The following is a 12,637-nucleotide window of genomic DNA, read 5'->3' on the forward strand; positions in this document are numbered from 1 at the left end:
TATAAACCCCTTTAAGTACGAAGAGGCTGCTACAAGATCTGCCTGGAGATTTCCCTTCTTCAGTATGAACAACTCCAAGTTGTTGTCAAGCTTGTCTTCATGTGAAAGGTGCTCCAGCCCTCTGATCAACTTCATATCCCTTTTCTGGACTGGTCCATGACCTCCCTCCCCAGAGCTGAACACAGTACTCCAGGAAAGCCTTACAGAAGTGGAGTAAAGGGGCAAAATGACCTCCTTGATCTGCCAGTCACACTTCATTTGATGCACCCCAGGATATGTTGGCTTTCTGGGCTACAAGTGAACAATGCTGGGTCACATCCATCTTGTCCTCCACTTAGTATGTCTGCCTGTTCTCTAAAACAAAGTGCCACGAAGCTCCATAAGGGCCAATGTAACAAATGTATTCTTACATGTGATATATGCTCAACTTACTTCTAAGGGTTTCTGTTGTTCCTTCTTTCCTGATGCTTCAGACTATTTCTTTTCCTAAATTATTTTTATTGAAAGATGAAAAAAATGCAAAGCCCCAGCTTACAATCTCAGCTGAGAAATGAGTCATACCACCATGGACGCTTCCCAATAATGCTGCAAGATTTGTGTGCATGATTTGTAGTCATAGTTTGCAGGAGAAAGGAGAAACTAATTTATAACTATGCGTCATGGCAATGTTTCTTAGTGAAAAAAAAAATACTGTCAGGAAAAAATGAGGCCTTAAAGGCCCTTTAGGAGGGAGGGCATAGCTGACAAAAATAAAAATGGGGGAGGTAGGGATGCCCTGGAGAAGCTGCATCCTCTTGGACTGAGCTTGTATTTGGAATCCCTCCGAGAGGAGGCTGTTTGTGCAGCCTGCTGTCGATAAATAAAACATTCACAAACTAGGTCAAGATTAGAGCTATGAGACACTAACAAAACTGGATGATGAGAGGCTCTTTTATGTTGTTGAATAAATACACCAAGACCCATGAGCTGAAACTACTAAAAATTACTTGTTAGTAACTTTAAAAGTCCAGGGCAAAAAATGAGGCCCATATGAAAGAATTCTCTGGAAAAAATTCTTTGGGCAGAATAAGTATCCAGGGTATGGCTGCACAACTTTGGTTGAAACTTCTCAGCTTCAGGAACTTGAGCTCTGAAGAATTTTTCTAAATATTAAATATTTTTCAGAGACTTGTTTGGCGTATCCAGGCTATGTAGAAAGTAGAAACAAAATTGGAAATTAAATATTAAATAAATAAAATAAACATGTTTTGTTTACTGTATTTGTTTACAGTCTTTATGATTCAGCTTATACAGTGTACAAGATTGTCAGGAATGGCTTGGCAAAACTACCAGAAGCAAAAACCAAAATTTGCTATCAGTCAACTTGTGACAGGCAAAGCAGATGCCAGCACGCCAAAGGCATATTATTGAACATGACCTATCCCAGGCCACTCTTCTTGTTTCCACGAAGTTTCACTGCCATGTTTACAGAATCAGAGGATCAAAGGATCATTCAGGTTAGAAAAGACCTCTGAGATCATGGAGTTCAACCTCTGACCAAGCAACACTATGTCAACTAGACAACACTAAATGCCACAAGTCATTTCTCAAATACTTCTAGGGATGGTGACTCCACCACCTCCCTGGGCAGCCCATTCCAATGTTTAACAACCCCTTCTGTGAAGAAATTCCTCCTGATATCCAGCCTGAATCTCACCTGGCACACATTCAGCCAGCTGTTGATCAGCATTCCCAGGTCCTTTTCCCTTGGACAGCCTTCCAGCCACCCTTCCCCAGGCCTGTAGCACTGCCTGCAGTCACTGTGGCTGAAACACTGGAGTGGGAATCATGCTTTGTACACCCTCTGCCCCTGAGGCTGGGAACTGGGATGTTGTAAAAGAGCCAACAACAAACAGAGGATCTCTCAGAGATGATGCAAAAGAAATACAAATAGAGGATCTCTCACAAAACTTTAGTCTCACTAGGTGGGCCTGTCAGCTTGGAAAAAACTGTGGTTGTGGTCTAGTTCTAGACCCTGACAGTGCAGGTCTGATGTAGGATTGTTATGGTAGTTCATTTAATCTGTGCAGTTATTACTGTGTCACTTCTACAGTCTGTGTGCCTCTGGTGTTAGTATCACATGTTAATCACTCTTTGATTTCAATTTCTCTACATCTTAAGAACAAAATATCATTCTAATTGAAAGGTTATTCAATCTCCAGCATCATACAACCCTGCTCAAATGGCACTGGATGCTATGCTAATATAGATGACTAAAGGAGTGGTTTTGTGAACTATACCTCAAGTGCTTGATCCAGAACTTGCCAGTCCATGGGTTTTCATTCAGATTGATGGTGTTGCTATGCTGCAGGATGTGCTCTGTCAGCGGAAGAACCCACTTCCAAGTTTACTTCTAAAGGACCACTTCTGCAGCTTGGGTTGTTCCAGAATGTGCAAATAATACTTACTGAATAGGCAAATAAATTGTAAATTAATACATTAAAGTGTTAATTAAACACAGAGGATTCACAGATCTACATATCAGCATTTGGTCCACACACTGAATTTGGTCAGATAAATGCAAACTGTGGGAAAGAGAAAACACAGTTTTTCTTGATTTCGGGCAGAACACATAAAATATGTTTTATTGCTTATCTGTTCATTTATGTGGACATACCTGTTTGGCAACAGTGAAAGGACACTACTCTGAGCCTCGAGATGAGCTGTTGGCAGATTAGCAGCTGATTGATGATGCTACATGCCCCGGCAACTTTTCTCATTTTCACAGCTCTTGTTTCTCTTGTTTTTACCTACCGTGAGCACATCCTGCTCAGGACAAGTTCTGGATGGGGAGTGCTGGGTTTTTACAGAAAATTGTCGCCTGTGACAAGAAGTTAGTAGCAGGCTGGCATAAGTACCACGAACACGGACAGGCTGCTGAACAGGGGCAAAGCAGCGGCACTTTACATCAGATGGACACGATTTTCTTAAGGAAGAGCCTGACCCAGGCCACGGGCACCCGCGCCACCAGCCTGGCTCCTTCGCCTTGGTTTCCCAGCTGCGCACCTGAGCTCGCAGCCCCCACCGAGCTGCGGAGTTCACAGTCGGTGGTGCGGGCGGCAATGGTTCAGCGGGCGGCTGTAATTCCCTGCGTCAGGAAACAACCGCAGAGCAGCCGCCACGGCGCCTTCACCTCCTCCGGCCCCGGCCCTGCCGCGGCCCCGGCGCGGGGCGGGGCTGGCGGTGCCGCCGGCAGAGGGCGCGGTGCCGCCGGCAGAGGGCGCTGTGGCGCCGGCGCTGAGGCGCCGCCGGGCCTGGCTCTGCTGGGGGCGCAGCGCGGCGGGCGCAGCGCGGCCTCCCCGGGAGCCCCGGTAAACTCTGGCACCGCTCTTTATAGCAGCTTCATAGGACCAACCCCCGGCAGGTTAAAAAGGATATGGAGTTAAAAGGATATGGAGGTATAGTCTGTGGAACAGTTCTAACCAGAGATGTTATTAGGCAACACTATTTTTATCAGGCCAGTGTAGGATTTACGACATCATGGTTTTAATCAGAGGGAGGGTCGATTTCGTTTGGATAAAAGCGACAAGTGTTTTGCGATGAGGGTGGTGAAACCCTGGAACAAGCTGCCCAGAGATTTCCCATGCCTGGAAACATTTAAGGCCCTGTTTGATAGGGCTCTGAGCAAGGTGGTATCCCTGCCCATGGCAGAGGAGCTGGAACTACAGGACTTTCAAAAGTTTCTTCCAACCAAACAATTCTGTGATTCTATTATTATGTACAGATCATAGTCTTGCATACTGATACTTTTCTTCCCCTGCGGTGGCCCAAGAGTCAGTGACTCCTGTTCTAGAGGCACAGCTCCATATCCGGATATTTGCACTTCTCTTGTGGACACTTGTGTTGTGAACGCTCTGTGGGCTGATCAGACAGAGTCTTCCCTCTGCAATAGAGATCTGCCTGGTCAGCCCTGTGTGCTTCAATTCATGGTTGTGTCCTTAAAGGGGTCGATTTGAGCTCTAATATATGAACCTTCACAGCTCTGTATTTGTACTGTTATGAAAACTGATTTTCAGACTAAAATTCTTTCGGCACCAATTTTTCCAAGATTATTTACACATTTTGAGTGAACTCTACACTAAAGCACACATTATTGCTTCTGTGTAGTAATGCTCCAAAATTGCATTTTCTAATTTTAAAAAGCCAGATAACCCCCTTTTCTTTCTTTTTTGAATTAAAAGTCCATAAATTATTTATGTGACAATTGAATACACACACACACACACACACACAAACATATATAAATCCATTAATTTTCAGAATTTTCATTTGCAATGACATAAGTCTGTTCAGTAAATAATAGTGTGGGTCATAATCTTAGCATTATGGCATCAGAATTGGTAAAAAGGGATAGTTGACTGTAACTTTCAGCCACTCTTCTGTTGTTCAGCCTGTTGTTTCTTTCTGGGGTCAGGCTCTGACCATGACACTGTTTGCTGACTGAGATACCTCCTGCTGCTGCTGCTGAGGGATATTCATTGCTTCTGAAATTCTCTCTGTTCACAACTCTGCTTTGAAAACTACTTATACTTTGCAATTAAAAGCTATTGTTGCTAACAGTACCTGGATGCACAACACCCTAAGTCCTTTGTATGTGTTTAGATGTGTATCTTTTTCTGTTTTTATGCTAACACTAAGAATAACTAAATCACACTGGGAGAACACTCTTCAAAACACTGCAAGTTGCTGTATTATTTGTCTGCTCCCAAGTTTGTCAAAAAGGAGGTCACAGGTCTGCATGTCAGCATTTGCTTTTGGAAGTCTGTAAGTTCCCTGATCCGTGAAGCTTACCTAACTATGCCCCACTTGTCCTTTCCAGTATCTGTCATCATTTATCTCACTGACCATTCTGGTTTCTAGGAGGGAGAGGTAAACAGAATCTTGTCTATGTATTGCTCTACATTCATTCAAACTAACGGGCACCACAGCTTTCCTCTTCTCTCTTTTCACATTGCAAATACTTCTGAGGGGCTTTTGCATTTTATTCTTCATATAATCAGAGAATATCCTGGGTTGGAAGGGACCCCTGAAGATCATCTAGTCCAGCTCCTGGTTCTGCACCCAACAACCCCAAATATCACAGCATGTACCTGACAGCATTGTCCAAACGTTTTGTGCCAAACCCTGGCAGGCGTGGTACTGTGGCCAGTTCTCTAGGGAGGCTATTTTAATGCTTTCTCTTACAAATATTGCAACTTGAAGTAACTTTAATACTCCATACAGGCCTAAAAGACTTTTTAAACTAAGTCAGAAAGCAGAAAAAAAATGAAATTAACTCTGGCATGGATTTGTGTGAGAGATAAAATAATGTTTTGCTTCAGCCGCTGTTTCAGCCATAAGAATGTGTACTTATGTCATGCAGGCAAAGATGTAGCTAGCAGGAGGCCAGGCCTCTTATATATGGAGGGGAGAAAAAGAGGAGTGAAATGATGCTTGTTACTTCAGAGTCCTTAGTTCTGAGAGGGGAGGGGAAAGGAGGCATCAGTTTGAAGGTGGTAGGCAGTGGAAAGAATGTGAATTCCTGACTAGTCAGCCAAAGGGAAAAAGGGCCAGGGACCCCAGAAGTTGAGGAAGTGTCTAAAAGTTTGTGCATTTTAGAGAGAGAAGTTTGCCTCCTCAGTGAGATGTGCTTGACTCAGCTTACTTGTTGATATCAATAAATAGTTTTGCTTTGATGACTTTGTTCTCTTTCAGTTTTGTAAGTGAATGACTATTTCTCAGGATCATCATCACAGACAAAGTAAATTGAAGGGATCAGAAACAGCAATCCACTCTTTCAAAGAAGCTGTCTTTACTCCTGAGAGTGGAAGAAAAAGAGAGAATCCTGTCCTTCAGATGATTAATCCTGGTTTTCTCATTAGCCCAAGCTCAAAGATTCGTCTGCAAAACCACAGGGGAATGTTATAGTGAGGCAATATAAGAAGGAAGGTGATAAAAAAGAAATTTGTGTATGTGAGAATACTAGATCTGAACTGCCAGCCTTGGACTACTTTTGAGATAGGGAACACTTGGTAGGGATGGAATAAAATATTTCATTTCAGATTTCAGTTTAAGCTAATATTGATAAATGCTCTGATTTTTGTTGAATTCAGAATTGCTGTCTTGAAAATAAATAAAATAATAGACATGAAATTAGAGAAAAAAGCCTATTTTTTTTTTTTTCTCCGTACAACACCAAGTTGAGTTGCAGTGTTGATCTGCTGAGGAAATGAAGGCTCTTCAGAGAGGTCAGGACAGACTGGATCAGTGGACTGAGGCCACCTGTGTGACGTTCAACAAGGCCAAGTGCTGGTTCCTGCACTCGGGTCACAACAACAGGCTGGGGACAGAGTGGCTGAAAAGCTTCCCAGTGGAAAAGGACCTGAGTGTGCTGGTGTATGGCAGCTGAACATGAGCCAGCCTGTGCCCCGGTGGCCAAGAAGGCCAGTGGCATCCTGGTCTGGATCAGCAATAGTGTGGCCAGCAGGAGCAGGGCATGGTTTAGTGATAGACTTAGCAGTGCTGGGTTTATATTTGAACTCAATCTTAGAGGTCTTTTCAAACCTAACTGGTTCTCTGACTCTACAAATCTATCAGAAAAAACCAAAATTGTTTTAATCAATATCTTTTCTTTATTTCTTTAAAGGAATAAGGAAATTTATCCAAAACACTATATCTCTTACATAGATGTATTTTCTATATATATATAATTTATTAACTAGTAAGGTGGGAGGGGTAGCAAGCCTAGCATCTGAAAGGAAGCCAATGTACAACTCTGCCGTAAGGCACAGAGCAAGTCAGGAATATGACACTAGTCTTAAAAAAATTGAATTGGAATGAAAAAAAGTCGAACTGTTGATAATTTTTCAGAATGGCCAGCTTTCTGTAGCATCAGGTTCTCAACTACATTAGATGGGCATGGTCTCTTATCTGCTTTGTTTTTTAAACAGGGCACTTTGATGAAAAATTGTACTTACTCTTGCAATTTGACAAATCTTAGCATAGAGCCATACCAATGTTTAACTGAAGACTGGATCCTGTCAAACCCTGTTTTAAGTAGCTGTAGTCACAAAATAACCTGTTCTGCCTATAAACAAGTCAGTAGGGGCCCTTTTGGTCATGAATGCTCAATGCTTCTTACTTCATCCTTGTCTCCTCTTCGCCTGATTTCCTAAGTACCTGAATGCCTTCACTATGCATTAAGTGAGCTCACTGAGATTTGTCATGTGTAAATCTTTCCATCTTTCATCTCTTACCCCAGGAAAAAAATATTTATCCAACTTGTTGATTCATGTAGTCATGAAAGGTAAGGAGCATTTGAAGCAGGGCATGCATAGTTTTGCCTTTTACCCATAAATTACTTTATGAAAAGTAGGGTAGGGATTGAAGGATGAGAAATGCATTCCAAAATGCAAAAATACAAAATACAATTTCCCAGATTTCTTAACATCCACAAAACCAGAATAGGGATTAACCTATTGTAGCCATTCAGTTGTTTTTCTGTTATATCAGCATATAACAGGAATCAAAGCATATTCAGCAGAACTGTATTTCTGTACTGACAAAAAATAGGACAGAAGAAACCTTCAGAAAGGTAAAGACGTGTACAGAGAAAGGACATATGCAGAAAGAGACTACAAAACTGTTTTAGAAACAATGCTAAAAAGAGTTACTCTATATGTTGCCCCAAAATTCTATCAAATCATCTACTCACTCTGCCCCAGCAGAATCATTAGGGAGCCTTGTGCTTCTTGACCAAGCCTCTGCTATGTGCTCTGCTTAGTACAGAGGAAAAGGATGCTGTCCTTAATGCTTAGACACTGTCAGTTTAATACACAAATGGCAGGGGAGTGTCCACCTAAGAGTGATTTTTTAAAGAAACTATGGGTTTAATGAAAGCAAATCACTTGGGATCCCATCTGGCAAGGTGTCTCTCAAGATACATATTAGCTGGCTGCTCTCCCTGCCTGGTGGGTGAGCCACCTCCCTCCCAACAAAGCACTCCATTGGTCTACTGAAAATGTGTGGGTAGTGAAAGCTGGCACACCAGCATCAGGCTGCTGTGAGCCTCCTCCCACTTAGACCCAGCTGGGCATTTTCTGCTGAAGGTGAGAATATGCCTCAGGGGAATTTGAAGTTCAGCACCCTCTTGGTCTGAAACAAGTGTGCACCTTTCATGACCTGGAAAACTGCTGCAACCACTGGGGTGAAATTAAGCTTTGGGAAACATATTTCTCCTCCTACTGCTGAAGAACTGCCTCTGTGGGTAACGCAAACAAAACCCACGTGGTGAAAAATGGGAATGGTGTTAAGTGTAACTATGTAATTGTCTGTGCATTTTATGCTAAACATTCATTAGATTAAAATAATAGAAGTAACCCAGGAAACAAATTCTCAGTTCCTTTCCTGTTGAGCTGACAAGTTTTTATCACTTCTGATGTTTATTTTGGAATTTGAGAAATAAAAAAACCCTGTTCTTAGGCAAGGAAAAATTTAAGTGAGAAGTTACAGAAACTTTAATGGTCATAAAATGTGCAGCTTCTCAGATTTGGCTGACAAAATCACTTCAGCTGACAGTTTCCATTGTTAGGGATGTAATGGGTTTAAAAATATATAGGAAGCAAATTATAGGCTCTCTACAAATCAAACCCACCTAGCACATTTCTATGGTATGCAGCAGTCATTTCTGCAAGTCTCTGCCAGGCAGAGACAAGGGTGGAAGGCATGGTGTACCTACAAGAGGCTGATGTGAAATACTGCCGAGATGAATACACTGAATTGCAGAAATACTTTGCAGGGATGTGACATTAAACTTGTAAACTTTCATCCTTCACTCACAGTGTTTTAAATTTATTCTTTTGGACTGCATCACCTGGCACATAATTTTGAAGGACTGTTCCACATCCTCCCAAGTTTGTCTTTCTGTAGCTTTCCTGGGCTCTAGCCTGAAAGACTCACAGTTACCTTGCCTAGCTAGAACAGATTTTGTGTCACCTTCTCCCTTCACCCCCTTAGGAACCCCCTTACTGGTAGAGCACACTTGTTGCTGGGGACCAGCAGGAAGAGACCAGTGAGTAGCAAGAGGAGGCAACAGGGCACAGTCGAAGCAGATGCCAGAAGGGAGGCCCCTGGTTTCCTCAGTGCCTGCTCCCCTCCCTCTAGATACACTGGGGACAACAGGATCTTGTCCTGCTCCCCTCCAGGAACACTGGGGATAGCAAGGGGTGGAAAGTGTGTTGGCATCTGCTGCACAGATGTGAGAGTGTGAGTGCCCTCCTGACCTCTTTTCCCACTCAGTAGTGGCAAAAAGGTTGTGGCTGGCTTTGTGGCAATCATTTGCCATCACCACCTGATTTAAAGCTGCTATTACAAATGGCACACAGGATTCGTTCCCTGTGCAGCTCTACTCAAAATGGCACTTAACTGTGCTGAGTGAATGCTGATGAATGATCTTTAATTAAAGTGCTGTAATAAAAAACATAGAACATCTGTGCCAAGGTGTTAAGTAATCTGTCTAAACAGATGTCTAATTTTAAGTTTGGTCATATAACTCAAAAATTACATAAAATTTTCAAATGGGAAATAGGGTGGCTGCTTTTCATATGTGCATTGTATTTCTTTTCACTCAATGCAAATCTCAGTCTGCATTTGGTATTATTTGAAGTTCAGGAGCTTTTCTGCTCCTTTGGGCTTCCAGTTAAGCAGCAGACATGCCATGTTGGAAGACTAAAAAAAAAGTTCCCTCTTTTTCAATTGTGGTTTAACATCCTAGTATTTATTGTATCTAAACTACTGGAAAGAAGTAAACGTGCAGAGATTAACTTCTATGATAAATTTGGTGAGCAGAAAACATTTGGGATTGCTTGTGTTGCAAACAATCCTTTTGATAAAGAGACCTTTACCTGAACAAGCTGACCTTGTTAATGAGCTCTGCAGTGCACCACAAGCCTCTGGTTTTAGTAGGGAGCCAACAGGCTCCAGCATAGCCTGACTGCTGACCTTGAACACACCAAACTGCCCATAATCCTAAACTCCACATGGGAGAGGCAAGAGACAACAGCCTAAGCTTTTCTAACAGGAATCTTCTACAAAACATAAAGTGAGATTTGATTCTATAAGTTAGCTAAAAAACACCCCCAAAATTTATTTCCAGGAATTATCAAGCTGATATTCACAAGCTATATCCACATGCTTGCATCCTTTCACTCTGTTTATTTTATATCCTCTCTGTAAAAAGGAAGTTATAAATCAGTATAATTGCTGCTTCTCCTGTCACTAGCAGCCACTAAAAATGAGATGACACCTTTCACTTTCTCTTTACCTTTAAAGCTCTCTCTCTCACCTTCTGCTTTAGCCTTAGTATCACAACTTGTCTTGGGACAAAGTGCCAGCACCAGTGGACTTTGGCTGAATGTCAGAGCTCTGGAAACAGTTGACAACCACCTGGGCACTGGGAGAGCATGGGGCACCTCAGGCAGCAAGGCACACTTGGTGCAGTTTCACTAAAAGGTTTCTGGGATAAGGGCCCATTCTAAAAGTAGCTTTAATTAAGGTTTGTCACATTCTGTCAAGGTTTTCCCAAAATTTGGATAAATAAAGGCATATTTTTATTGTCCTTCCTGATGGCTGAAGCTTACCCCGGCTAAAGCTTGTCACTCGCTACCCTACAGGGAGAAAAGCATGAAGAAGGTTATTTATTAAGAAATAAACCCACAAGGAAAAATAGAAGGGGAAAGTCCTCTAAGCAGGGCAGTGTTGCAAACCTAAACTATATTGAGAGGTACAAGGGCCAAAAGACTTTTTGCCTGCCAGTTTTTATGTGAGATGGGTAGCTTTTTCCAAAGGGAAGAGCAAATCGCCCTGACACTGACCCCAAGCCAGTGGCCATTGGAGACATAATCAGAAAAAAAAAAAAAAAAAAAAAGTAAAAGTAAAAGGAGAGGAATAAGAAAGAATAAAGATTCTTACATTCTTGAGGGGAAGTGATTTTACTCCAGGGATAGGTGGAAGGTGGGAATATAAAAAGAAGTGCCGTCCTTGTGCAGTGAAAAAATTCAGAAAATGTTCAGTTGTTAGAAAGGACAGAAAAGGTGTGTGTGGATGATCATGGGGAGATAATGTAGGAAATATGTGCAGAGTCCTGTGTACATCAGGAGGGCAAATAAATGCAGGTGTGTGGAGACAAATTCAGGTGCATGAACCCCAGGGAGAAGCTGGGTGCAGGGAGAGGGGCAGGAAAGAAATTAGTGGGACCAAGAAATGCAGACAAGTCTGGAAGCTGGAAGGATTTGCACTCTGTTCCCAATAGGCTGAGTGACCCTTGGGTCCTCTGCACGGGTTAAAAGGTGGAACTAGTCTTCATCTAGACTACAAGTTAGGTATGCAGGTACATAGCTAGGTTGTCTTAGATGCATTCTTTTCCTGTCTGAAAACTGTTCTTTGGTATCCCGTGTTTCCTGGAATGCAGCAACCTGACAAACTGTAATTTCTCAGGTATTCCAGCCTGTGTGCTCCAAATCCTAACCAACACCACTGTGGAGTGAATGCCAACATTTTTGGGAAGAAGCAGCTGTGCTGCACATGAACTTTTCTGCACGAGTGGGAGATGCAGGCTCTTCCGGCACATCTGAATTCACAGGTTGCCAACCGTGGGGGTCAGTATGAAGTTACTGTGGAGGCACCACACAGCCTGTGCCAGGCAGTCTTTACATATGAACCTTCAAAAAGGGCAAGTGTTCCCTTGTTTTACTAAGATTTTCCAAGGATTTTTGTTGAGAGATGTAGAATTAACTCATACTTCTGTCTGCCAGTCAAGTAGGTCTTGGGAAAGCATTGGTGAGGCACACAGCAAAAGCAGTGTGTCCAACTTAATTCTTTTCTTCTTTAGATGGTCCTAAGACATTTTTCTGTCTTGCCTGCATGTGGGGATTGGTTATGTTCTATTTCCTGCCCTCTCTAAGTCATGCTCTGTGACCTGCCACAAAATAACAACAAAGAAACCCCTCCAAGGAAATAGCTGTTGCACCAAGCAAGTAGCAGCTCAGAAGATCTCTGCATTTGGCAGGAATAAAAGATGGGAGGCAGAGACTGGAGGAGCTGATGATCCAGCAGGGTGGGAAGACAGGCCCTGCAGTCAGCTGGGTGGGATGTCCCAAGGGCCATCTGTTCTGCTGTCCTGGCTGGGCTGATGGAGCCTGCAGCATGAGTGTAATAGCTGCCTCTGATTTATGTCTTCAGTAGCAGAAGTGCTGGGCAGCAAGGAGAAAGTGTCCATGCGTGAATGGTTTCTAGAAGGCAGATGCCGAGGAGAGGAAGGGAGTGGGAGAGGGAGAGGGAGAGGGAGGGGGGGGGGGGGAGAGGGAGAGAAGCTGTGATTTGATTTAATTGTGGCACTGACCCTGTCAGGATGTGAGAGTGGGCAACCTGATGTATTGTGTTACAGTTCTACAGAAAGCAGCTTGAAATTTCCTTAATCAGTCCTGATACTAATGGAAATCCAGTTTCTTGGAGTTGCAAGCAGTTCCACAAATGGGCAGCCATCCTCTCCTTCCATTACCATGTCCTAAGGCTACATGCTTATGAGATCTGTAGGTTTGAAAGGATCTTTGTAAATATTCAT

This window comes from Zonotrichia albicollis, chromosome 1 (assembly GCF_047830755.1).
Source record: "Zonotrichia albicollis isolate bZonAlb1 chromosome 1, bZonAlb1.hap1, whole genome shotgun sequence".
NCBI classification, from domain to species: Eukaryota; Metazoa; Chordata; class Aves; order Passeriformes; family Passerellidae; genus Zonotrichia; species Zonotrichia albicollis.